Source organism: Microcaecilia unicolor, chromosome 11, assembly GCF_901765095.1.
Source record: "Microcaecilia unicolor chromosome 11, aMicUni1.1, whole genome shotgun sequence".
In the NCBI taxonomy this organism is placed as follows: domain Eukaryota; kingdom Metazoa; phylum Chordata; class Amphibia; order Gymnophiona; family Siphonopidae; genus Microcaecilia; species Microcaecilia unicolor.
The window spans coordinates 180,406,377-180,432,315 of record NC_044041.1 but is presented as its reverse complement, the minus strand read 5'-3'; the positions used below and the strand labels follow the sequence as shown (position 1 = coordinate 180,432,315).

Here is a 25,939-nt window from a genome sequence, read left to right as displayed (position 1 = left end):
CTGCATACATTCTCCCAATTGTTTTCTCATGTCCTGCTTTTCTGCGTTTCCACTTTCGTTCTCTTTTGTCGAAAGTATAGTACATAGGAATATCTATGTACAAAATGGTCTTTGGAGGATTCTCTTCTGCATTAAGTTTAACCCACGCTGTTATAGTGGTGTCCCTTGTTCTGGCTCTTTGTACAGCAACCTCAACTTCGTGAGGGTGAAAAACAATGCTTTGTTGATCTGGTAAGTGTACTTCCAGTCTCTGGATAGTATGTGATTAGTGATGCATTTCAAAGCTGTTTAATCGCCATGCAGTTTCGAGAGCACTAACTTATCTAGAGTCAGTAAACGTTTTAATTTCATCATGTTGTAAAGTTTGGTTCTCTGTAATAACCACATTGGTACAATCGTGTCCTTTATAGACATATTTAAAGAGGTACTTGACACTTTTAATAGATGCACATACTTCCACATTTATATGAGAATTGTACTTTAAAAGTAAGAAAGGGTTATAAGGGACTACCCAAGTGTTATCAATTAATTTTCCATTTAAGATTGTACCGACACCATTATCCCTTCTGCGGTATTTAGGATATCCGTCACAGTTCTAAATAGTTTCATTTTGGAATGGTTTTGGAAACTGTTTAGAGCACTTCCCATAAAGCATGCAGGGAAAATTTAAGTTTTGGTCACTGCATGGGCCATGTATCATACGTTTAGCAACTATTGCATGCAAATGTGGAAAGTTGTTTATTTCAGGAATTTCAGCGCATATGATTTTGTCAATTATTTCCTTTCTTTTCAGCTTATGTTCCTCTTTCAGGATAATTAATATATGAGCTTGAGGTAAACCACGCTTTTGAAATTCAATTACATGAATTTTTGCAAGAGGGACACCAAGTATGTGTTGTTTGCATATATTGTGTAGTAACTCTTTTAGTTTTAAATGAAATACCCTTGCCAATAAGTCAGGTCGAAACTCTGGTGCCTGACCTTTTTTTTAGATTTTGAGTAATTTCTTCCCATCTTGGGTTGCAGGTCTTAGTAATGAACAGATCTGGCTTGTCATATTTGCGAACTATTGCCATTGCATCCTGATCATTTTAATGCATATTTCTTGGGCTGCCGGCCAATGATGATGGTAAAATAAATGCCATGCCAGGTGTAAATCCTACAATTGCAGCTTCACTTGCAAGGTGGTCCATTAACCCAGAGTATTTTTCAACTCTTAACAGTTTTTGATTTTGTTGAATATAATTTAGTCTGTTTGCCTCTGTTTTAATACATGCATCAACAAAATATTGTTGCGTTAGTTTTCCTGCACTAAGAAAAGGATTGAATTCATCTCTTATTGCCAAACGGTACCCATAGTACTGCATTTGCGTAACTCTTACTCTTGGGTTGTTTGATTTGCGATGGAGGTGCATTATACATTTTGGTTGTTTAGACAAAGGAATATGTATCCCCCAGCTCTGAGCTCCATATGGAAAGAGTAATGGATATACCATTGCTTCTAGGTTGGGGTCCAACACACTGATCATCTCAGTTTTGTTTTCTTCATTTGGCTTGTTTCGGCACTGTATTATCAGATCTCTAGGTAAGGGAGGTTCCCCATCTGTATTTTGAAAAATGAAAGCCACCTCACTGGCTCTAGGGGCATTGTATCGTCTTGGATCGTTTTTGCGATCTTGAACTGTTGGAGGTTCTATTCTTCGTCGTTGAGCTTCACATATGCATTCATTTTCTACTTCGTACAGCATCTTGCATGCGTCTGCAAATGGATTTTCCCGTGCCATAAAATCACTTAATTGTCTCATTAATGTATGGTTGATGTGTGCATGCGGGGAGATTCATAGTCTCTGAATGGCTGCTTCATCAGGATCAAGAATATATAATTGAGCAAATTGTCTTTGATTGTCATTTGGAGGCTGTAGTGCTGCTGTTCTATGGTAAATAGTACCATTAATTCGAAAACAATAAGGGCCGAATCCGGGTGGTGGTGCAATGTTAGCTCCCATGGACACAAAAGCTAAGGAACTATTAATGGACCTAATGTTTTGTAAAAAAATTCTTAGAATATTGATGTTCCCCGAAGAGAAGCTGTTGTATTAATTCATTGTACCTAATTCCTGGAAGTTGTACTTTGCCCTTACTACAGCATTGTGTAAATAGGTTGTCAGAAGGTGTTTCATTGTGAAAATGTTTGGCATTGCAAAATACAGAAAAAACAGGTGGAAAAACAACTTCAAGGGATCAATCCAAGACAAGAGGTAAGATGCTCCAAAAAAACTTTATCTTACCTCTTGTCTTGGATTGATCCCTTGAAGTTGTTTTTCCACCTGTTTTTTCTGTGTTGGATTTTTGTGGAAATTTTTGGACCTTTTTTGCGGTGGCATTGCAAAATATACAGACTGCGTTCATTGGACCACAACTACAGTATTGAGTTTCGTCCTCATTGAGACAGTCTGTTATGGCAATTCCTGTGGTTGGAGTTCTGTACTGTGCTGTCACTGTATCCATTCTTCTTGCTTTATTTTGTGCTGTGTCACAGAGTTTTTTCTTTTATTGCAGATTTGCAACTCTTTTCAGTTCGAAATCTGTTATATTTTGTGTAGTCGTTCTTCGTTGCTTGTCTGTCATTTGTGCAAGTCTTTGCCTTCTAAATCTTTTCGTCTTTGTCTGGTTGTTCATCTCTGTTTCACTGTTATTTGTTTAATTCTTTCCCGTTCTAAATATGCTCTCCTTTTTCTATTTGTTGCTCTTTGTTCATGTCATTTTTTCAAATCTTTTGCGTTGTATAGCAGTGCGCCTTGTTCTGTCTGTTTGTCTCTGTTCGTCCGTCATTTCAGCAATTATGTGCCTTTCTAAATCGGCATTTCTTTGTCTGTTACTTGCACTTTCCTCATCAGTCATCTTTTGTATCCTGGACCTTTTCCTTGCAGTGGCTTGTTGACTTTCACGTGCCTTTTCGTCTTCACTCAGAGCTGCACGCCTTTTTTGTTGTACTTCAGCTCTTTTCGGTTTACCTTCAGCCTGCTCATCAGAGTTCTTTTTCGAGTCATGTGATGTGCACCACGTTAGAGTGTGTCTCTGCTTGCTGTTTGTGAGCTACAGTACGTTGGAGTGTGCCTCTGCTTCTCCTCTGTGCCCTGCCCTCCCCTCCATGTGCTGCAATTCTTCCCTCCCCTCTCATCCCCTCCGATGCAATCCATGTGCAGCGATTGTCCTATGCCCTCCCCTCCATCTCCAGCGATTGTGGTCTCTACATGATGTGCACTGATTCTCCTATGTCCTCCCCTCCCCTTGCCTCCCATGCCATCCATATCCTGTGATTCGCCTGTGTGTGTGTGTGTGAGAGAGAGAGAGAAAGAGAGAGAGTGATATATATATAGAGAGAGTGATAGAGACAGAGAAAGTGTGTGTGTGTGTGAGTGAGAGAGAGAGAGTGTGTGTGTGTGAGAGAGAGTGATAGAGACAGAGAAAGTGTGTGAGAGAGAGTGTGTGTGTGTGTGAGAGAGTGATAGAGACAGAGAAAGTGTGTGTGTGAGAGAGAGAGAGTGTGTGAGACAGAGAGACAGTGTGAGAGAGAGACTGTATGCGAGTGTATGTGAGAGAGAGTGATAGAGACAGAGAAAGTGTGTGTGTGAGTGAGAGAGAGAGAGAGAGAGAGAGAGTGTGTGTGTGTGTGTGTAAGAGAGTGATAGAGACAGAGAAAGTGTGTGAGAGAGAGTGAGTGTGTGTGTGAGACAGAGAGTGTGTGTGTGAGACCGAGAGTGTTTGTGTGAGAGGGAGAGTGTGTGTGTGTGTGTGTGAGAGAGAGAGTGTGTGTGTGTGTGTGTGTGAGAGAGTGATAGAGACAGAGAAAGTGTGTGTGTGAGAGAGAGAGAGAGAGAGAGTGTGTGAGACAGAGAGAGAGTGTGAGAGAGAGACTGTGTGCGAGTGTATGTGAGAGAGAGTGATAGAGACAGAGAAAGTGTGTGTGTGAGTGAGAGAGAGAGAGAGAGAGTGTGTGTGTGTGTGTGTGTGAGAGAGTGATAGAGACAGAGAAAGTGTGTGAGAGAGAGTGAGTGTGTGTGTGAGACAGAGAGTGTGTGCGTGAGAGGGAGAGTGTGTGTGTGTGTGAGAGAGAGACAGAGTGTGTGTGTGAGAGAGAGAGAGAGAGAGAGAGTGTGTGAGAGAGTGTGAGACAGAGAGAGAGTGTGAGAGAGAGACTGTGTGCAAGTGTGTGTGAGAGAGAGAGAGTGTGTGAGAGTGAGTTCAGTCTCTGTGTGTTCTGTCTCCTTTTCTTTTTCTTTTTTAGATATTATCCTTAATTTTCACACATATATGAATCCCTCGTCTAACTAAGCAATTGGTGTACTGGCCATCCCAGACGCCACCTTCAGTGTGTGAGAGAGGGAGAGAGACAGAGTGGGTATGATGAAGTCCAGGCAGCGCAGGAGTCAGGACATCAGCGGCGAGTTGTGGTACGATTTCCGCGCTAGCCCACTTCCCACCACCCTGCTGGTTACAATGGAGTTCGAGTGACACAGGAGTCTGGACGTCAGCGGTCAGTTGTGGTGCGAGTTCCTGCCTCGCAGCCATTCTGAGTTTGACACGGCACTCCTTAATGCGTACGGCAAGGCCGAGTGCATCCTGGGCAAGCTGGCACTGGGTGAGCAAGGTAACCCGATGCTGTGCTGCGCACGCCCCCCTCCCCCGGAGCTCAGCCCATCGACTATTTCCCGGGGTTCCAGTTGCGTTTTTTAAAAAAGTTTCTACTATATAAATCTATCTACTATATAAATTGTACCTTGGGGTTCGCTGGCTGCCCAAATTGAACCTCGGGGTTCGCTGGCTGGCTTGTTGTCTGTGTTGGTAGCATCCCCTGACGTCAGCTCAGCTCGCCTCCAGTGTCCCCTTCCCTCTCATTGTTCCGCCCTCTGACGTCATTACTTCTTGACGCGAGGACGGGGCAGTGAGGGGGAATGGAACACTGGAGGCTGGCTGACGTCATGAGGTGTTACGAACCCAGGCAGCCAGACATGGAACGTAGGTGGTGCAAATTATTATATAGAATACTGCTAATATCATGAAAATCTATAGCACTAATATAATGAAAATCTAGCCTGTTGGCCCCACCTCCAAGATTATGATAAGTAAACTCTACAGTCCCCACCCTACGACAGTTCTATATAAATGGATACTTGGACATCATGGTTTTAAATATTAAACTGTTTTGCAGGTAAAAGTAGGTGCTGATGGGTCTTAGAGTAGCTGTCAGGACTTTGCTGCTTTGCCATGGCTGAAGTAGTTTTTTGCTGCTCTCAGAAGTTGCCATCCTAGGCAACCACCTAATCTTTCCTAATGGTTGGGTCAACGCTGATTGAGAGTAACATTCCCCTCTAAGCTGCATGAAAGTACTCTGCCTATGTTCCTGCTGGCAGGGATGGTGTGTCAATAACCAATTTTCTATCACAAGGGTCAGGCAGGCTCTTCTGGATTCCCAGGGGACCCACTTGCCCTTCACAGAAATGTGAGTGGAGGACACCCCTGCAGCTTAGTGGGAATGCTGATCAAAAAGAGGCATTCTTGAGTGCACATTTTTGCTTTTAAAAGGCAGATAGAACTGGCCAGCATCTTTTGTACCCATGACAGTTTTTAAGGTGAGAGCACCCATGTACTTTTGCTGTGAAAACTGGGGAAAAGGCTGCAGGTAAAAACATATGAGCCAACTTTACCCAAATGCCGACTGTTTAAAAATTGTCCCGTTAAGCACAATTAAGAAAGAAAACACAGAGACAATTAGCATAACATGAGATGCAAATGTTAATATGATACAGAGCCCATTAACTGACGCCAGCTGGCACGAGTCAGCTATTGTTGCGACCAAGGATTCTATTCCAATTTTTTTTTCTTTTTAATTTCAATAGATGTGGACACATTTCAGGCCGGTGCAAGGATCAGCATTTTCTGATCACTTTGTGTTTCTCCTAATGGTCTTCCAAACAGATTTTTAATTGGAATTTATCTTCTCTGTCATTTCAAGCCTTGCATTACCTATAAAGCTGCTAGGCTAACATGAGGTGAATTCATGTTAGCTTAGCAGGTAACTTCCTTTTCATAGTGGAACTGGGCACAGAAAGTAGCAATACAGGAGGGAAAATGGTCTCTCTTGAGAAACTTGGGATAGGCAGGGGCTGCTGGGAAACTGGGAAAGCAGTCATATCAGACTATACTACCAGCTGATAGCAGCAACCTTTCCTTGCCTCCATTCTCCCCTTCCCCAAACTCTGTAGCTTTCCAGAGATCCACCGTCTTTCTTGCAGGTGTAAGTCCAGACAAGTTCCCTCCATTCTCTTATTTAGTAGCCTGACCCCTAGTGGTAAAACTGCAAGATTACCGCTGGGGGTTGAGGTGGCCATTTTGGAACCTGGAGCCATAAGTACAGGAGCAAGTGGGCAACACTCTTGCTCTCACCAGACACCTGAGACCCTGGTAAGGCTGAGAATGGATATTGGGATGGGGATCAATGAGTGGGATGTAAGGGGCAATGCTAGTGGAGGGCTTGTAGGTTTTGATGTTGCCGGGCGAGGAGGGTCAGGTGGGGAAGTCTTCATGCCAGGGTGTGGGTAGGAGGAAATTGGATGCTTAGGAGGAATCTGATCGCATGAGGAATTGGATTGGGGGGGCAGGAAGGGGGTTAGATGTGGGAGGCTGAGGGGTGCAGAAGCCTGTAGATATGATCAGTGGGGGTTGGGGGGGCTGGACCTTGGCATTGACAGTTACCTTTCAGAGCAGACACTTATGTATGTCTGGGGGCATATATATACACATCCATGGACTCCCCTTCTAAGACATGGAATCTACATGACAACCACATCTACTCCCCTCCTTGCCCCTACCCCGAGGTCGGTGCCGCCCCGCCTCCCCCGGAGTCGCTGCTGCCGCCCCTCCACCCGGCCCGAGCAGCACTGTAAACTTACATCCGCTCGCAGCAGCAGGCACATCAGCAAAGCTGCCGTCAGGGCGGGCTTCCTTCTCTGCCTGTGTCCCACCCTCGTGTGACGTAACGTCGGTGAGGGTGGGAACAAAGGCAGAGAAGGAAGCCCGACTGCAGATTTGCTGATGTGCGTGCTGCTGCTGTGGTGATGTAAGTTCACAGTGCTCGGGCCAGATGGAGGGGCGGCGGCGGCGGCGACTCCGGGGGAGGGGGCGCGGTTCCGACGTCTGCAGCATGCCAGTAGAGACTTCCCTCTCTGTCCCGCCCCCCGTCATCACGTATTGACGCGGGGGTGGGGCAGAAAGGGAAGTCTCTACTGCGCATTTGCGAGTGAGTACGGTCACTCGCCGTTTATATGTTTGATACTAATCTACCTGTATAAAGCTGCTATTTACGCATGGGGATATTGAAAGGCCTAGACCAGTGGTTCCCAAACCTGATCCTGTAGGCAGCCCAGCCAGTCAGGTTTTTGGGAAATCCACAATGAATATTCATGAGATACATTTACACGGACTGCCTCTACTGCATGCAAATCTCTCTCATCAGCATTCATTGTGGATATCCTGAAAACCTGACTGGCTGGGGTGTCTCTAGGATCAGGTTTGGGAACCACTGGCCTAAACTAAATGGACAGTGACAACAGCAATCAGCAGTGATGATATATTTTCAGCGCCGCCAACTACAGTGCTGAACAGACTTATTTATTTAAATACTGCAGCTGGTGTTTAAATAAATATGCTGATTGCTGCAGCTGAATATTGACCTCTAAATATTTTGTTTCAATGAAATGCTGTAAGTAGATGTCATATTTGCATATTTTTTCCATATGCGGTAAATGAACTTAATGGGGCTGCTTAGGGCCCTTCAGTTTCATTCTAACTAACTACCGGATTGCCTTTATGATGTCATCATCTCTAGATTGTGATGTAATTAGGGTTTCTGATTTTAGCTTTTAACGGATCAACCCCCCCCCCCCCCCCGATGCAATTTCAATAGTTGTTTATTGGATAAACACCATAAAAACACCACTCTCTCACCCCCCTCCCCTCCCCAGCTTGTCTTGTATTCTCTACTCAGTTTTTGTGCCTATGACTCTAAAGTTCCACAAACATATATATTTAATTCCACTGGAAAATATATTGAGCGCTTATTTGATTAATTCACAATGACCAGACCCTGAGGCAATATCCAGTGGCACTTACCCGGATAGTATTATTGAATGTCCCTACCAACCATAGGCGCCCCATATAAGAGGCTTGGGGAGGCTAAGCTTCCCCAGCCCCAACCGCAACCTTTCCCAGACCCCCACTGCCTCTCCCATCTTGTCTTATCCCATTTCTCTCTCTCTCCCCTTTCATCCACCCACCATGCAGCACAATATCCCTCCTGTTGCACTTTGCTGGGTCTGCGCTAATAAACAAGCAAGGCAGAGGCGTGGGACCGCGGCTCTCTGCTTGCCGCTACTGCTTCCTGTGCCGTTCTTGCCTCCTTTGGGGTTAACTTCCGGGCCAGCACAGGAAGCAGTAGCAGCAGGCAGAGAGCCGTGGTCCCGCGCCTCTGCCTCACTTGTTTGTTAGAGCGGACCCGGTGAGGTGCTGGCGCTCTTCATCTGTTCCTCTGTTCTCGCTGGCCTGCCAAACATCGCTCCTGTCGATCAGTCAATGTACTTGTCTATGCTCTCTCTCGACCACAACAAATAAAAGTTGCCTACCTGTAACGGTAGTTCTCCTTGGACAGATGATCTTGCAGCCACACAAATGAAGTGACTCTCCCGTGACATCACTGACCCGGACCAATACCAAAGCATTAAGCTTAAAAAGCTATCACAATATGCGCGTGTGCAGATTCCTGCTCTAGTCCATACTATATACCATCAGGCAAGAACCGCCCCTTTTCAGTCTGATATAATAGCTAGCGGCAACTTAAGGGAGGGTTGGGAGGGATTGTGTGGCTGCAAGATCATCTGTCCAAGGAGAACTACCGTTACAGGTAGGCAACTTTTATTTCTCCCTGGACAGAGTATCTTGCAGCCACACAAATGAAGACTCCCAAGCTACACAGGTAACAGATTAAGAAACATACATATGTCTATTGAAAATATAACTGGTACCTGTGTGAGGAGGAGGTGGTTGTTGACGCCTCAGAGTACAGAAGGACAGTATGACCAAAAACTGCATCCGTAGATGAAGTTGTATTGATGCAATAATGTTTCATAAAAGTGTGCACCATTGACCACGTAGCTGCTCTGCAAATGTCTTGTAAGGAAGTTCTTTGCAAGTGAGCCCTTGTGGCCGCCATGGCCCTGAGATTATGAGCTGTGACATGAGGAATGTTTGAGGGATTAGATGGCTGTGCAAGTTGATACACCAGCTGGAGAAACACTTCCATTTTGCTGTGTAAGATTTCAGAGTGGAGTCTTTTCTAGAGGTGAGGAGAAGTCTAAGACTGCCCTGTGAGAATATCATGCTGATTGGGACCGATCAGCCAAGCCGTGAGGTGGAGAGATGCAATGTCTGGGTGAAGAAGACTGCCTTGTTGTTGTGTTATCAGATCCAGATCCAGCAGAAGTGGAAGCTGGGACCGCAAAGTTAGGTTTAGGAGAACCGTGAACCATGCCTGTCTTGGCCAGTAAGGAGCTATCAACAAAAGAGACGCTCTTTCTAATTTCACCTTCTGGAGCGTTTTGAAAATGAGTGGAATTGGAGGAAAGGCATAGAGAAGGCCTTCTGTCCATGGAATTTGGAAAGCGTCTTCTGCTATTCTGTTCGAATTGGGAAACTTTGAGCAAAATCTATGACATTTGGCGTTGAGAGGGGTTGCAAACAGGTCGATGAGAGGCTGACCCCACTTGTTGAAGAGAGTGTGCGTAACAGTGGTCTTGCATGACCATTCGTGTGGTTGTAATTTTCTGCTGAGTGAATCCGCTAAGGCAGCCGCATTGAGCCTGCCATGAGTGGGAAAGCGCGGGTACAAATGTAATTTTTAAAAAAAAGGCATTTTGCACCCCGGGTAGGTAGGATGCTGAGATTGTGGACTGGAGACGTAAGACCATATGTCAAATATGTAGAGCTTCAATGCATAGCTGTCGGGACCCGGTACCCCCTTGCTTGTTGATATAGTACATTGCCACCTGATTGTACATTTGAACGTGAATTTGTTGATGAGAGAGGCGAGTGTGAAACGCGTGAAGAGCCAACTTGATGGCTCGCAGCTTCAGGAGATTGATACTGTATGATGTCTCTTCATGAGTCCAAAGACATTGTGTCTTGTAAGAGTTCATGTGTGCTCCCCACCCTTGTTTGGATGCAATGGTGGTTAGGTAAATTGAAGGTAGAGGAGGCTGAAATGGCATACCTTGAAAGAGATGTGGGGTGTGAGTCCACCATTGCAGAGAAGTTATCAGACTGTGAGAAAGTCCTAACTTTGTTGACATAGGTTGAAGAGCCTGGATCCATCAGTCCCTCAGGTGTCACTGTAAAGGCCTCATATGTAGTCTTGCTAAAGGTACTACTGGTATAGCAGCCGCCATATGACCCAGAAGAACTAATAATGTCCGAGCCGTGGTGAACGATACATGATTCAGGTGAGAAATGAGAATGTGAATTTGCGTGGCTCTGCTGAGAGGCACGTAATCTGAGGTGTATGAAGAACTGCTCCTATGAACTTGAGCGTTGAACTGGAAGGAGTTGAGATTTTTCTGAGTTGATGAGGAACCCAAGAATCTTGAGGAGAGAGGTGACCTTCTGCAGTGTTTGGAGAGCGTCTTGAGCAGTTGGTGATGAGATGAGCCAATCGTCTAGATAAGGGAAAATCGTTATTCTCTGTTGACGAAGATGGGCTATGATCATGATCACACATTTTGTGAACACCCTTGGTGCTGAAGAGAGGCCAAACGGGAGAACTAGAAATTGGTAATGATGAGAATCCACTTGAAAATGAAGATACCTTCTGGACAAATGGTGAATAGGAATGTGTAAATATGCGTCTTGAGGGTCGAGAGACACCAGCCAGGCATTTTGATCTAGAAGTGGGAGTATCATTTGGAGAGTTGTCATTCTGAATTTTTCTTTTTTGATAAATTTGTTTAGGGATCTTAAATCCGCATAGACCGCCATTCTTTTTCAGAATAAGAAAGAATCTGAAATAAAATCCTGTGTTCCGGTGAAATTCCTGTACTGGTTCAACTGCATTGATTTGCAGGAGACGGGAGATTTCTTCCTGAAGGAGATGAAGGTGACAGGAAGGAACCTGAGAGGTGACAATGTGTGTGTGAGGCAGAGGATTCACAAAGTGAAGACGGTATCCCTGGTGTACAATCGAAAGGACCCATTTGTCTGAAGTGATAAGGGACAAAGAAATTTGTCTGAAGTGATAAGGGACCACTGAGGAGCAAAAAAATTGAAGACGGCCTCCAACTGGTAGGTCTGTGGCAACTGCCGGGTCAAAAAGAAGATAAGGGTTTGGGTGCCATAGTGGGCGCTGGCTTAGGTGTTCTCCTTTCTCTATATGACTTCTTTGACTGCTAATTGGCTTATTGTTGTATTTGTAGTTAGAGTTGTACCTATTGAAAGAGTATGGTTTACGTGAATTGGATCTCCTTTTAGAAGTGACATATGATGAACATTGAAATGAAGATCTAGGCTGGTTGAGATTGTCATCTTCTAAAGTATCTAGAGTTGTGCAATCCTGTTTAATGTTATCAATAATGTCTTTAACCCTGTCACCAAAGAGATTGTCCCCTGTACAAGGAGCATCAGCTACCCGGTTGTGAACATCTTCGCGGAGACCTGACGCTTTTAACCAAGCCAAACGTCTTGTGGAAATGCCCACCGCAGCACCTCTAACTGAAGTGTCATAAGAATCGTGGGCGGCTCTGATTAAATTAATTGCACATTCTTCCAGGTTTTGGAGTAATGGTCGCAGTTGAGGTTGCATTGTAGCTGGGAGAGAATCAACCGCTTTAGACAAACTGTCCAGTATGGTGACTTGATAGTCGGTATAATGAAAAATATGAAGCCCTATCCGGGCAGTGATCATGGCACTTTGATACATTTTCTTGCTCAACAAGTCCATGACCTTCGTTTCCTTAGTTGGTGGAAAATTAGAATGGTCCCGTGAGCTCTTATGCTTACACATGGCTGAATGAACTACTATAGATTGATGAGATAGATGGGGCTTACCAAATCCCAAAGTGTCCTGGACCTTGTATTTTGTATCTAGACTCTTTTTTGTAGGCGTAGATGTGAAGGGAGTAGACCAAACAAGTTTATGTTGATCTGCGAGGACATTGTGTGACAGGGGGTGGAGCGGGGTGCGACAGGGGCAGGGCATGTGTCCTTTTTTTTCTTAGGTCAAATATGGTAACCCTATTCCTGTTTCATGCCTGATTCCTGCTCCTCTTTTGGTTTCTGATGCTTATATCTGCTCCACATTTGATTCCTGATCCTGTCTGATCTGTGCCTTTCTTGACCCTGCTCTGGGTCTAATCTCTCCCTCCATGCTCTTGCCCACAGTAGACCTTCACTGCCACATAGATTTGAAGGGGAAGCAAGTACCTATTTTTATCCTATTTTGTAAAGACACATCAATGTCTATGTGTCTTTATAAAATATTGTGGGTAAACCAGCAGAAATTGCACCTAGATTGACACTCAGGAGCAGGCGTGAATGTTAGCACATGAAGTATTTTATAAAGAACGTATGTACCTTGTGACACATGCAAACACTGGCCCAGAACACACCTACACTGTTTATGTGTGTAACCCAGTCAGAGGCGGACTAACCATTCGGGAAACCGGGCAGTGCCCGAGGGCCCAGAGGCTCTAGGGAGTCCACCGCTGCTGCTGCCGCACACTACAACCCCCCTGGTCCTTCAACCCTGGTAATCTAGTGGCCTCGGCGAGGGGGCAGGAAAGAACAACACTCTTTCCTTCCCGCTTTTGCTATTCTGCCCAGCGCCGCTGTGTTTTAAAAATGGCTGCTGCTGAGACTCCCTGCGGCAGTCTCGCGAGTCTATTGAGACCCACGAGTCTACTGCGGGAAGTCTCGGTCGCCATTCTGAAAACATGGCAGTGCCGGGCAGAATAGTGGTAGTGGGCAGGAGAGAGCAGAGTTTTTTCCTGCTCCCAAAGAAATTATTAGACCACCAGAGCCCTTCAAGGTAGAACCGGGAAGGGCCCATTGAGGCTCGGGGGACTGTGATGTGTGGGAAGGGGCAAGAGCTGCTGCGGCAGTGAGGGGGCCCAGATCACCCTCACTGCACGTGGGTCCAGGTCACTGTCAGTCCACCTCTGAACCCAGTGGTTCCCAAATCTGATCCTGGAGGCACCCCAGCCAGTCAGGTTTTCAGGATACCCACAACGAATATTCATGAGAGAAATTTGCATGCAATGGAGGCAGTGCGTGGAAATCTCTCTCATGAATATTTATTGTTGGTATCTTGAAAACCTGACTGGCTGGGGGTGCCTCCAGGACCAGATTTGGGAACCACTGGTGTAATCCCCGGGGTAATTGTATAAAATGTATTTTATGTATAAACAAACGCAGGGTGAATTCGGCTTGTGTCTGTATGTGACTTTATGGTAGGTGTTTCAGGGACGAATCTGGGTGGTCATGATTTACATGCTTAATTTATATGCTAACATTTATGCACGCAAGAGTAGATGTCAACAACCTGAAACTAGGTGTTATTTCTGCAGGAATAGAACTGGGAATTACACACATTCCATAAACAGAAATGACTGATCACCACCTTTAAGAAAGCCAGAGATTAGAAAGAGCCAGATGTGGAATTTGCCCCAGGCTCTCCCTCAGATCTTCCCTTCACTCAAGCCTTTTCTCTGTAAAGCTGGCATTCCAGATCCATCAAGCTGTCCAGCCACATTGGGGATATGTTATGACAGAAGAAAGGACCTTTCACCTCTTTACTGGCTGCTTCTCCACTTTAACTTCCTTGGCCCAGATGGAGCCCAGCACATCATGAAACATTCATGAATGTCCTGGACACTGTCAGGGATGCCTCACTGTATAGAGCTCTGTAGATAGCAATGAGCCTGACAGCTGGATAACAGATTGAGCACACTTTTTTGCTTCTGTTACAAAGGCGGAAGGTGAAAAAGTAGGGAAGGGAAAGGGAAATGGGACTTGATATACCACCTTTCTGAGCTTTTTGCAACTACATTCAAAGCAGTTTACAGATATTCAGATACTTATTTTGTACCAGGGGCAATGGAGGGTTAAATGACTTGCCCAGAGTTACAAGGAGCTGCAGTGGGAATTGAACCCAGTTCCTCAGGATCAAAGTCCACTGCACTAACCACTAGGCTACTCTTCCAATCTCACTGGTTGTTATAACCAGAGGAGTAGTCAGACCTCGGCGGGAGGGGGGGGGTCCAGAGCATAAGTGAGGGGGCACAGTTTAGGCCACCTCCCCCAGTCGCCGCCCCTCCTCTGACCCCACCCCCCCCCCCATTACTGGACCCCCGCTGCTGGACCAACCCCGCTGCCGCAGCCACAAGGTACCTTTGCTGGTGGGGGTTTCACTATTATATTTTCACTAGAGAGAGACAGGCAAGTTCTGCAGAATTCCAGGAAACCTGCCTATCCGTAGCAATTGAAAACACAATATTGAAACACCACCTCCTAATGGTAGCAATGCAGTTGGAGGACTTTCGTTCAGCTTAGAGAGAACAGTGCCCAGAGGCAGACATAACTTTTCCAGTTGAGTTTACACAGATACACTTGTATAGGGTTACCATATGTCCGGATTTACCCGGACATGTCCTCTTTTTGAGGACATGTCCGGGCAATCGGGCAGGTTTTGCCAATCTGCCCGTTTGTCCGGATTTCTGGGTGCTTTCCACGCTAGGAACGCCACTGATGGGGATTTCATGTCTGTATCTTTTTCCTTCTCAGAGCCTGAAGGACCAGTGGGATAGCCATTGGAGGGCATGGCCTGGGGGGCTTGGGCTCCTCCTTTTGGTTAAGGATGCTCAAAATTGCAATTGTGTCCCCAAGCTACACCAGTGGAGGAGATCTTCCAGTGGAGGCCTGGCAGTCAGCCTCCCCCGTCCCCCCTCATTCATGCTCAGTTTTCGCAAATGTGCAGGGAGGAGACCAATGAGGTGGTGACATTTTCCATGTGCTGCCACTGTGCTGGTCCTCCCTTCTGCTTGCTCAGTAACAAAGCTGAGCATGAGTAGGGGTAGCTGGGTCAGTGGCAGCCAAGCGCTGCCGAAAGCCAGGTCACCTCCGGATGACCACTTTCAGTGGCTGGGCTTTTGGATTCCTACCGGCTGAAGAATTGTCAATTTGTTTCCCTAATGGGTATTGTCATGAAGGAAAGGACACACAAGCTAATCGGGAAGATTGCAATATTTGTAAATAAGATTTCTAAACAAATTGTGCTGATTTCATTTGGGCTTCACCCTCTTGCCTGAGCTGTTAGCCGTATTATCTCCTGTGCAGATGATTGAATTAGAAGGTTTCAGGATGCAGAAAGTAGATTCTGACAAAATCATTCACGCAGACGCCCCAATTTACATGCTAAACCTTGTGGACTTGCCTCCCAGAAATGCCATAAGATCATCCCGCAAATTTCTCAATCTGCACTTCCCCAGCTGTAAAGGACTAAAATACAAGCTGATGCACGCCACCACCTTCTCTTACATGAGTACGCAGTTGTGGAATGCATTACCTACAGCCCTGAAAGCTTTTGATGAAATAACTAACTTCGGCAAATCTCTGAAGACACATCTCTTCCACAAGGCCTACAAAGAGAACCCATAGCCTTACAAAACTTCCTTACCAATCCACACAGTTATTACAGTCCACCTTCTATCCTGCCTAACACCTTCCTTCTTTCTTCCCTTACCTAATCTCTGAACATTACTAAATGTATCTGATATCATGGAATTATTATGTCATAACCAAACTCTGTAAGCCACATTGAGCCTGCAAATAGGTGGGAAAATGTGAGATACAAATGCAATAAATAAATAAATTTGGGAATCATGATGTGGTGGAGCACAGAGAGCAGGGCAGAGGCAGAGTACAGGAGAGGGCACAAATTTATACCCCCTCCTCCCCCCACACATGCACATTTTGGGCTCAGGCCTCCCAAAATCAATGGTTTGACTATGCAGCTGTGAAAAGCTGCACAGACAGGTATGAATGGTAATGCACTAGACTGCACATTTCTGCACAGAATAGCATTCCAAACGTGACAATATGTGTGCGTGTAATTCTGAATGCCAATATAATTTTTTCAAATAACAACAATAATATTGACGTGCAGAATAGGATTCCAGCACATGTGCAAATAGGCCAATGCCATTTTTTTGTGCCAGTGCAGAGTCATTGCACAAGCTTCCAGTGTGCTTTTTAAATGTGTGCACATAATTTTCACGCACAAATTATTTGCATACTATTTGAGCTGCAAATGCACAAAGCTTTAGAGCACATCTCTAATGCGAAGTTTACGGCATCAGCCCTTATGTACGTACCCTTTCATGGTAACATACTTACCCCCTGTTTACAAAACCGTGCTGGTGGCTGCCACGCGGCAATGACACACAGCCCATTCAAAGTGCATTATTGCACTGGCAGCCACTAGCGTGGCTTTGTAAACAGGAGCCTAACATAGCAGATGATGGCAGATAAAGGCCTGAATAGTCCATCCAGTCTGCCCAACAGTCACCCTCATTATCAATTCATTATTAAACCAACAATGAATTTGCCCATCTTCAAATCCTTGCTCAAAGCCCACCTCTTTAATGTCGCCTTCGGCATCTAACCACCATACCTCTTCTCAGGAAATCTAGACTGCCACAACTTGACATTTCGTCCTTTAGTTTGTAAGCTCTTTGAGCAGGGACTGTCCTTTTTTGTTAAACTGTACAGCGCTGCGTAACCCTAGTAGCGCTCTAGAAATGTTAAGTAGTAGTAGTAGTAGTAGTAAGTACGCACACTTGATCCTGTCTTTCTTTTCCAGTTTCGAGACACAGACCGTATAAGTCCACCTGGCACTGTCCTTATGTCCCAACTGCTGGAATTGCCACTGAAGCCCTCTCCAGCACATCCATAAGTACATAAATATTGCCATACTGGGACAGACCAAAAGTCCATCAAGCTGAGCATCCTGTTTCCAACAGTGGCCAATCCAGGTCACAAATACCTGGCAAGATCCTAAAAAAGTACAATACATTTTATGCTGCTTATCCCAGAAATAAGCAGTGGATTTTCCACAAGTCCATTTTAATAATGATCTAAGGACTTTTCCTTTAGGAAGCCGGCCAAACCTGTTTTTTTAAAACCCCGCTAAGCTAACCGCCTTTACCACATTCTTTGGCAATGAATTCCAGAGTTTAATTACATGTTGAGTGAAGAAAAAATTTCTCTGATTTGTTTTAAATGTACTACTTTGTAGCTTCATTCCATGCCCCCTAATCTGTCTTGCCATATACGGGACACAGACCGTAGAGGTCTGCCCAGTACTGGCCCTGGTTTCTCACAGCTGGAGTCACTGTCTAAGCACCACTCCACACATCAGGGAAAGAGGGAGGTAGTGCTTGCTGAGGATGGGCAGATTGGATGGGCCATTTGGCCCTTATCTGCCATCATATTTCAATGTTTCTATTCATGCAGTCATTTAAATTTGGTTTTTGTATCATACACTTTCAAATGAGAGATTCTCTTATTCATCCCATACCTTTTTGAATTCCATCACCATTTTTGTCTCCAACATCTCCCTCAGGTGGGTATTTCAGGCATCGAACACCCTCTCTTTGAAAAAATATATACTTTCAAACCTGCACATGGATTACTGTCTCGGTCATTGGTCTCTATGTATGTAATTCTGCAGACAGATGTAAGAGACAAAGAGGAAAAGACAAAGAAAAAGAAGGGAGAACAGAACAGAGGCTGAAAATAGAAATGTAAGGTACATGATATCATAACTGCCGGCTTGCGACCTGATTTTAAGATGTATGTTCTGTGCTTGGCTGCTTGTAAGACTGCAGACTTCCCTTCCCCTTTCCACAAACCGGCTACTGACTGCTCACTAATAAAAAATTATACTGCAAATCAAATTAAAAAACATGAAGCTAAGGAACACAGTTTCAATAGCACTGAAAAATAAAACAAATCCTGAATTTACATGTAAGTACTGTAGACACTTTCTAAGCTACAATTCTTCAAAATAATAATGTTGATTTAAATTTTAAAAATCCCATTAAGGTTACAAAACTCAATTGCCTTTCCCATTCTGCTTTCTCCGGAAGCTTAACTTTGAAGAAATTACATGTACTTTAAGAAATCCATAACCCAACACCTGCATTGCATACCAAGACCGTCTGAAGAATTGTCAATTTGTTTCCCTAATGGGTATTGTCATGAAGGAAAGGACACACAAGCTAATCGGGAAGATTGCAATATTTGTAAATAAGATTTCTAAACAAATTGTGCTGATTTCATTTGGGCTTCACCCTCTTGCCTGAGCTGTTAGCCGTATTATCTCCTGTGCAGATGATTGAATTAGAAGGTTTCAGGATGCAAAAAGTAGATTCTGACAAGAAGAAAGCCGTCTTCTGAGCTGTCAAATTAAAATTCAATGCATAGTGCATTATCCAGAGAGTAGAAAGGAGGCCGCAGGAATGGAAAGAGGAAGAAATTATATGTGAATTTTCCAAGGAAAGCAGAAAAAAAGCAAGACATTAGAAACAGGTAGACAGGAGACCAGAGAAGAAAAACAGCAAGAGGGATAGGACAAGGAAAGGGAACTTGACATACTGCCTTTCTGAGGTTTTTGCAACTACATTCAAAGCAGTTTACATATATTCAGGTACTTATTTTGTACCAGGGGCAATGGAGGGTTAAGTGACTTGCCCAGAGTCACAAGGAGCTGCAGTGGGAATCGAACTCAGTTCCCCAGGATCAAAGTCCACTGCACTAACCACTAGGCTACTCCTCCACTCATTCCACCAATAAGAGCCAACCTCATCAGTGATGTCACAATGGCTTGATTGCCCAATACTTGGCTCACTTCTGATATTGTGATGTCATAAGGGACAGGGGGGAAAGGGAAATGGGACTTAATATACTGCCTTTCTGAGGTTTTTGCAACTACATTCAAAGCAGTTTACATATATTCAGGTACTTATTTTGTACCAGGGGCAATGGAGGGTTAAGTGACTTGCCCAGAGTCACAAGGAGCTGCAGTGGGAATTGAACTCAGTTCCCCAGAATCAAGGTCTACTGCACTAACTGCTAGGCTACTCCTCCACTCCAGGGAGTAGGGAGAGTGAAAAACATTGAGGTTTAGGTCAGGGGTGTAACCAGACCTCACGGTGGGAGGAGGCCAGAGCCCGAGGTGGGGGGCATATTTTAGTCTGCCGCCCCACTGCTGCCGCCTTGCCACTCCCCCTGCCGCTCCCCACCCACTGCTGCAGCAAAGTACCTTGGCGGGTGGGGGTCCCCAATCCCCGCCAGCTGAAGTCTTGTCCAGCGCCGGTCTCCGGCGCCGCCGCATTGCCTGCCCTGCTCTCTCTTCCTCCTCACGTCCTGCATGCTCCTTTAAGTGAAACTGAGCATGCTCAATTTCAACAAAAGGAGCGTGTAGGACGTGAGAGGGAAGAGAGAGTAGGGCAGGCAACTCGGTGGAGCCGGAGACCGGCGCTGGACAAGGCTTCAGCTGGCGGGGGTGGCTAGTACAGTTTCGGTACTATGGTGGGAGCGAAATCCTGATTGTGAATTATGTAGTATTGAGAACTTGCCCAGGTATTCCGTGAGCTGTTTAGTCACCAAGCTCTTCATCATTTTTACTACTAGTGGGATAGACGCAACTGGGCGGTAGTTGGTGAGATCGTTTGTGCTTTTCTTGGTGTCTTTTGGTATTGGGGTGAGTAGGATGTTGCCATATTCCTCAGGAACGAGACCTTGTTGTAACATGAAATGTAGGTGGGATGTGAGGTCGGCTATGAAGCGATCGGGGGGTGGATTTTAGTAGATAACTGGGGCATGTATAAGACATAGTACAGCATGAGGCCCATCAATGTCACGGGGACATGCAGGAAACAAGCTCCTCTTGTCTGGAACCATGTTGGAAGGGGTACATTTTGGGAGGGGGAGCTGTTCACTCAAGAGGGTATTCTGTCAGGAGACTAACCTGAAGGGAGATGTTTATATGCTTTAGATTTTTAATTTTGATTTTCTGTACTCTTTAGACCTCTGATGCAGGCCGGTAGGGCTGAAACACAAGTCATGGGTCTCCTTTGCTGCTATTAAAATTTTGAACCTTGTTGAAATAAAGAAGTTTGTTGGTCACCATCTGCGAGAGGATTCCTTTTTTTCTCCATTGTTTTTGCCTCTCTGGAAGAAAGCCTGACATATTGAGGATTGGGAGATATTAAGAACAGAATTAGGGCTTACTGGTCCTATCATGTGAGTACAAGAATACATAGCAACTTTCAGCACCACTTCAGCCAAAATGTTTTGGGTTTTTGTTGACATAGGAATACCTATTAAAGGAATATAAGAACATAAGCGTTGCCATACTGAGACAGACCAAAGGTCCGTCAAGCCCAGCATCCTGTTCCCAACAGTGGCCAATCCAGGTTACAAGTACCTGGCAAGATCCTAAGACAGTACAATACATTTTATGCTGGAGGAGAAGAGCATATCATTCTTTTGCCCACAGATCCTCCACTGCCTATATAACAGATTCCAAGTTATCCAGTTCAAGAGTGAAACAAAGGTGATATTGACAGAATGAAGAAATAGGGGAAGGTGAAGAAGTCTGTTCTAAACTGTGTTGGCAACACAATACACAGACATAGTGCATCATGATGTTAGTCAGCGCCATTTTGAATTTCAGTGTCAGTGGGACAAGCAGGAACTATACTCCATCTTGTCTCACTCTTCTGAGAGCTATGTTGGAAGGGGTAAACCTTATTTGGAGGTAGGTGGAGGACAATAAAGGCCTCCCTCAGGGTTTGCACTAGCTGTATTCCTTTCATTTTATAGATTTCTTCATTTTTGGCCAGAGGAGTGTGGTAGCCGTGTTAGTCCACTCTTAAGGTTATCAATAGAAATCAAACAAAATAAAACATGGAAAAGAAAATAAGATGATACCTTTTTTATTGGACATAACTTAATACATTTCTTGATTAGCTTTCGAAGGTTGCCCTTCTTCCTCAGATCGGAAATAAGCAAATGTGCTAGCTGACAGTGTATATAAGTGAAAATATTCAAGCATTACTATGACAGTAAAATAGATACCATTGGAGATTCTACATGGAATGTTGCTACTATTGGAGATTCTACATGGAATGTTGCTATTCCACTAGCAACATTCCATGTAGAAGTCAGCCCTTGTAGATCACCAATGTGGCCGCGCAGGCTTCTGCTTCTGTGAGTCTGACGTCCTGCACGTACGTCGTCAGACTCACAGAAACAGAAGCCTGCGCAGCCTTCTACATGGAATGTTGCTAGTGGAATAGCAACATTCCATGTAGAATCTCCAATAGTAGCAACATTCCATGTAGAATCTCCAATGGTATCTATTTTACTGTCATAGTAATGCTTGAATGTTTTCACTTATATACACTGTCAGCTAGCACATTTGCTTATTTCCGATCTGAGGAAGAAGGGCAACCTTCGAAAGCTAATCAAGAAATGTATTAAGTTATGTCCAATAAAAAAGGTATCATCTTATTTTCTTTTCCATGTTTTATTTTGTTTTATTTCTATTCATTTTTGGCCAAAGCAGAAGGCTAATACAAAGCCTTAACTGCACCTTCAGGGATGTAGTTGCTTTTCTGTTGCTGGCCGGTGATATGTTAAAAATAGCATTTTTAGTACACAGAACTCTCCAAAAGCAACAGAAAATTAAAAGGTAATGAGCCAGGGCATAGAGGAAGCAAGGAAACCAGAAAAGGAGAAGGGCTGTGGAAGAGATAAAAGTGGGCAAATATAGAAAAAAAGGGCATAGGCAAAAGCACAGAGTAGAGGTGTAGTGTAATTAGTGCAGTGGGCTGAGATCCTGAAGAGCTGGGTTCAATTCCTACTGCAGCCCCTTGTGACTCTGGGCAAATCACTTAACCCTCCATTTCCCTAAGTACAAATAAGCAACTATACGTTACTATGTAAACTGCTTTGAACCTAGTTGCAAAAACCACAGAAAGGTGGTATATCAAGTCCCATTTTCCTTCCCCTATCTGAGATTCTGCATGGAATGTTGCTAGTGGAGAAGTAGCCTAGTGGTTAGTGTAGTGGTCTTTGATCCTGGAGAAGTGGGTTCAGTTCCCACTACAGCTCCCTCTGCCTCTGGGCAAGTTACTTAACCTTCAATTGCCACAGGTACAAAAACTTAGGTTGTGAGCCCACTAGAGACAGCGAAAGTACCTGCATATACTGAATGTAGGCTGCTTTGATTTAACCACAGAAAGGCAGTGTATCAAATCCCATTTCTATAAATCAAAGTAAAGAATAATTTCATTTTCTAGACTAGGAGACAGGAAGGACCACACCAGTAACCATAACCGGAGGTGAATAAGGGGTAATTCCAGTATTACAGAGAAAAGCTTTTCACTCTACTCCAAGCAGAGCGTCCCATACGTGTTCATGGAACCAGGAGCAGAATCACTTTCAGATCTTTTGGAGGAACATTACTTTCAAACCTGCAGTCTGTGGAGACAGGAGAACAGAAAGACCAGCCATTGCAGCAGTAAGGGTAGCCATTGAAACCAGATCACCGAAAGGGAACTCACATCCTCTGCGTATCGCCTGAGGGTGAAACACTTGGATAAGGCATCACCTGAAGGGAAAGTGCAAATGCAGCCTGTTACGATTGGTGCCAGACTCCGATGGCAACATTATAATATTAGGAAGGCATCATGTGGACGACTGTCTGGGTCAGAAGCTAGAAAAGCCACTGTCTTTGACTCCCATATCCCTGGTTCTAACAAAGGCAGAGCACACACAAGGCTAGATATTTTTGATAATTTACCAGTATGCTCCAAATAGCATTGTAGACAGAAAATATATTTTTCTATTTTTAAAAGAAAACTGTAAAGAAACACAGTCCTGCCTGAAACGTGATCCATCCACACTTGAAAAACAAGTCTCTTAATTTTGTTGCCTATTACTCAATTAATTCACAGGTAATTTTAGCAAGAGCTAATCAATACTTAATTAGTAGTGTTTGCAGAACCATTGGAAATTGTTTCATGGCCTGCTATTTTAAAGATTGTCAAATAGATAAACTAAGCCACCAGACTGTTGTTAATTAAAATATGAAGTACATCTACAAATTAAATCTCTTAGTAGTCTGCATTTGCTCTCTTAATTGTGCTAAGGAACATGAAACATTATAAGGTTATAGCACAGGAAGCTATTTGAAACCCAGGGGAAACTACTATAGGAAATGATATGACTAGCTTCTGCAGTCTCAGCTTCTTCCAGCAGGAGGTGCTGTAGGGCAAAGTGAAAGAGCACTAGTTACGGAGATCATACAGCTCCCAAAGTCTCAGCTTCTCTCAGCAGGAGATAGTATAGGGAATGGTGCACAAGCACTAGCTTTGGGTGGAGTTCACAGCTGTTGCAATTTCAGCCTCTCCAAGCAGAGGGTGCTACAGGAATAGTGTTGTGTAGAAGTAACTGTACATATGAAAAACTAGCATTAAGTTGATACTCAAGTAATGCATTTCTGCTGACTACAGAGTATGTAGTTACACATATTGAGAGAATCATTTTGCTTGGGAGAAGATATTTCAGGTGGTTCCCAGTGAGTTCCTGGGCAGGAACTTGTTGTGGGACCTGCTTGATGTTGCAACGCAGTTCATATGGGGACTTTATTTCTTTTCCTTCCAGTTCTGGTACATATAGAGGAAGTAATCTAAGGATTATTCCTCACAGAAAAAGGATACATGGAACAGCCTCCCAACAGAGGTGCTGGAGAAACGTGCAGTAACTGAATTCAAGATAACATGAGGTTATCAATAGAAATCAAACAAAATAAAACATGGAAAAGAAAATAAGATGATACCTTTTTTATTGGACATAACTTAATACATTTCTTGATTAGCTTTCGAAGGTTGCCCTTCTTCCTCAGATCGGAAATAAGCAAATGTGCTAGCTGACAGTGTATATAAGTGAAAACATTCAAGCATTACTATGACAGTAAAATAGATACCATTGGAGATTCTACATGGAATGTTGCTACTATTGGAGATTCTACATGGAATGTTGCTATTCCACTAGCAACATTCCATGTAGAAGGCTGCGCAGGCTTCTGTTTCTGTGAGTCTGACGTCCTGCACGTACGTGCAGGACGTCAGACTCACAGAAGCAGAAGCCTGCGCGGCCACATTGGTGATCTACAAGGGCCGACTTCTACATGGAATGTTGCTAGTGGAATAGCAACATTCCATGTAGAATCAATAGAAATCAAACAAAATAAAACATGGAAAAGAAAATAAGATGATACCTTTTTTATTGGACATAACTTAATACATTTCTTGATTAGCTTTCGAAGGTTGCCCTTCTTCGTCAGATCGGAAATAAGCAAATGTGCTAGCTGACAGTGTATATAAGTGAAAACATTCAAGCATTACTATGACAGTAAAATAGATACCATTGGAGATTCTACATGGAATGTTGCTACTATTGGAGATTCTACATGGAATGTTGCTATTCCACTAGCAACATTCCATGTAGAAGGCTGCGCAGGCTTCTGTTTCTGTGAGTCTGACGTCCTGCACGTACGTGCAGGACGTCAGACTCACAGAAGCAGAAGCCTGCGCGACCACATTGGTGATCTACAAGGGCTGACTTCTACATGGAATGTTGCTAGTGGAATAGCAACATTCCATGTAGAATCTATAGAAATCAAACAAAATAAAACATGGAAAAGAAAATAAGATGATACCTTTTTTATTGGACATAACTTAATACATTTCTTGATTAGCTTTCGAAGGTTGCCCTTCTTCCTCAGATCGGAAATAAGCAAATGTGCTAGCTGACAGTGTATATAAGTCTGACAGTCTGACAGGGTGGGAGGATGGGGGTGGGTAGGAGGTATGCATGGGGACATCAAAGCATACAGTATCATTGATATTCTAACAGGATGGGTGTGGATAGGTGAGGGGTGGGGTGATCAACAGAGAAATACAGCTTTATGGTTTATAATGGGCTAGGAACCCCAGATCCTTCTTAAGTCCTTTCTGTTGGGTGTTAAAATAGTCAATCATTCTGACTTCAAAGGTCTTACGCTCTTGTATGGTTTTAAAGTTACCTTTCAGTATTCTCACTGTGAAATCACTGGTACAGTGTCCTGGTTCTGTGAAGTGCTGTCCCACCGGGGTGGAGGCCCTACTGGCTGTATTGTTCATGTGATGTCTATGTAAATTGAATCTTGTCTTAAGCATCTGGCCTGTTTCTCCAATATAGCATCCTTCGTTACATTTTTTACACTGAATGATATATACCACATTGGAAGATGAGCAAGTGAAAGATTCCTTTATGTTGAATATCTTTCCTTTGTGGATGATTTCCGATCTGACGAAGAAGGACAACCTTCGAAAGCTAATCAAGAAATGTATTAAGTTATGTCCAATAAAAAAGGTATCATCTTATTTTCTTTTCCATGTTTTATTTTGTTTGATTTCTATTGATAACCTTAAGAGTGGACTAACACGGCTACCACACTCCTCTACTTAAGATAACATGAGAAAAGCACAAAGGATCTCTAATGGGGAAAATCTTGTGGCTCTATCTACTGTCATCTTCTCTATTTCTATGGCCTTTAAAGGACAGTGGCGTAGCCACAGGTGGGCCTGGGTGGGCCAGGGCCCACCCACTTTGGACTCAGGCCCATCCAAAATTGTGGCACTCTTGCTGTGGCTGGTGGGGATCTCCAAGCCTTGCCAGCTGAAGATTGTCTTTCCTTGGTCAGCCAGCACTCTTCCAAATGTCA

General features: G+C 44.2%; 1 pseudogene; it reads right to left on the bottom strand.

Annotated features, from left to right (window-relative positions):
• Positions 1-319: 319 nt before the first annotated feature.
• On the bottom strand, positions 320-1,748 carry LOC115481012 (annotated as a pseudogene).
• Positions 1,749-25,939: the final 24,191 nt, after the last annotated feature.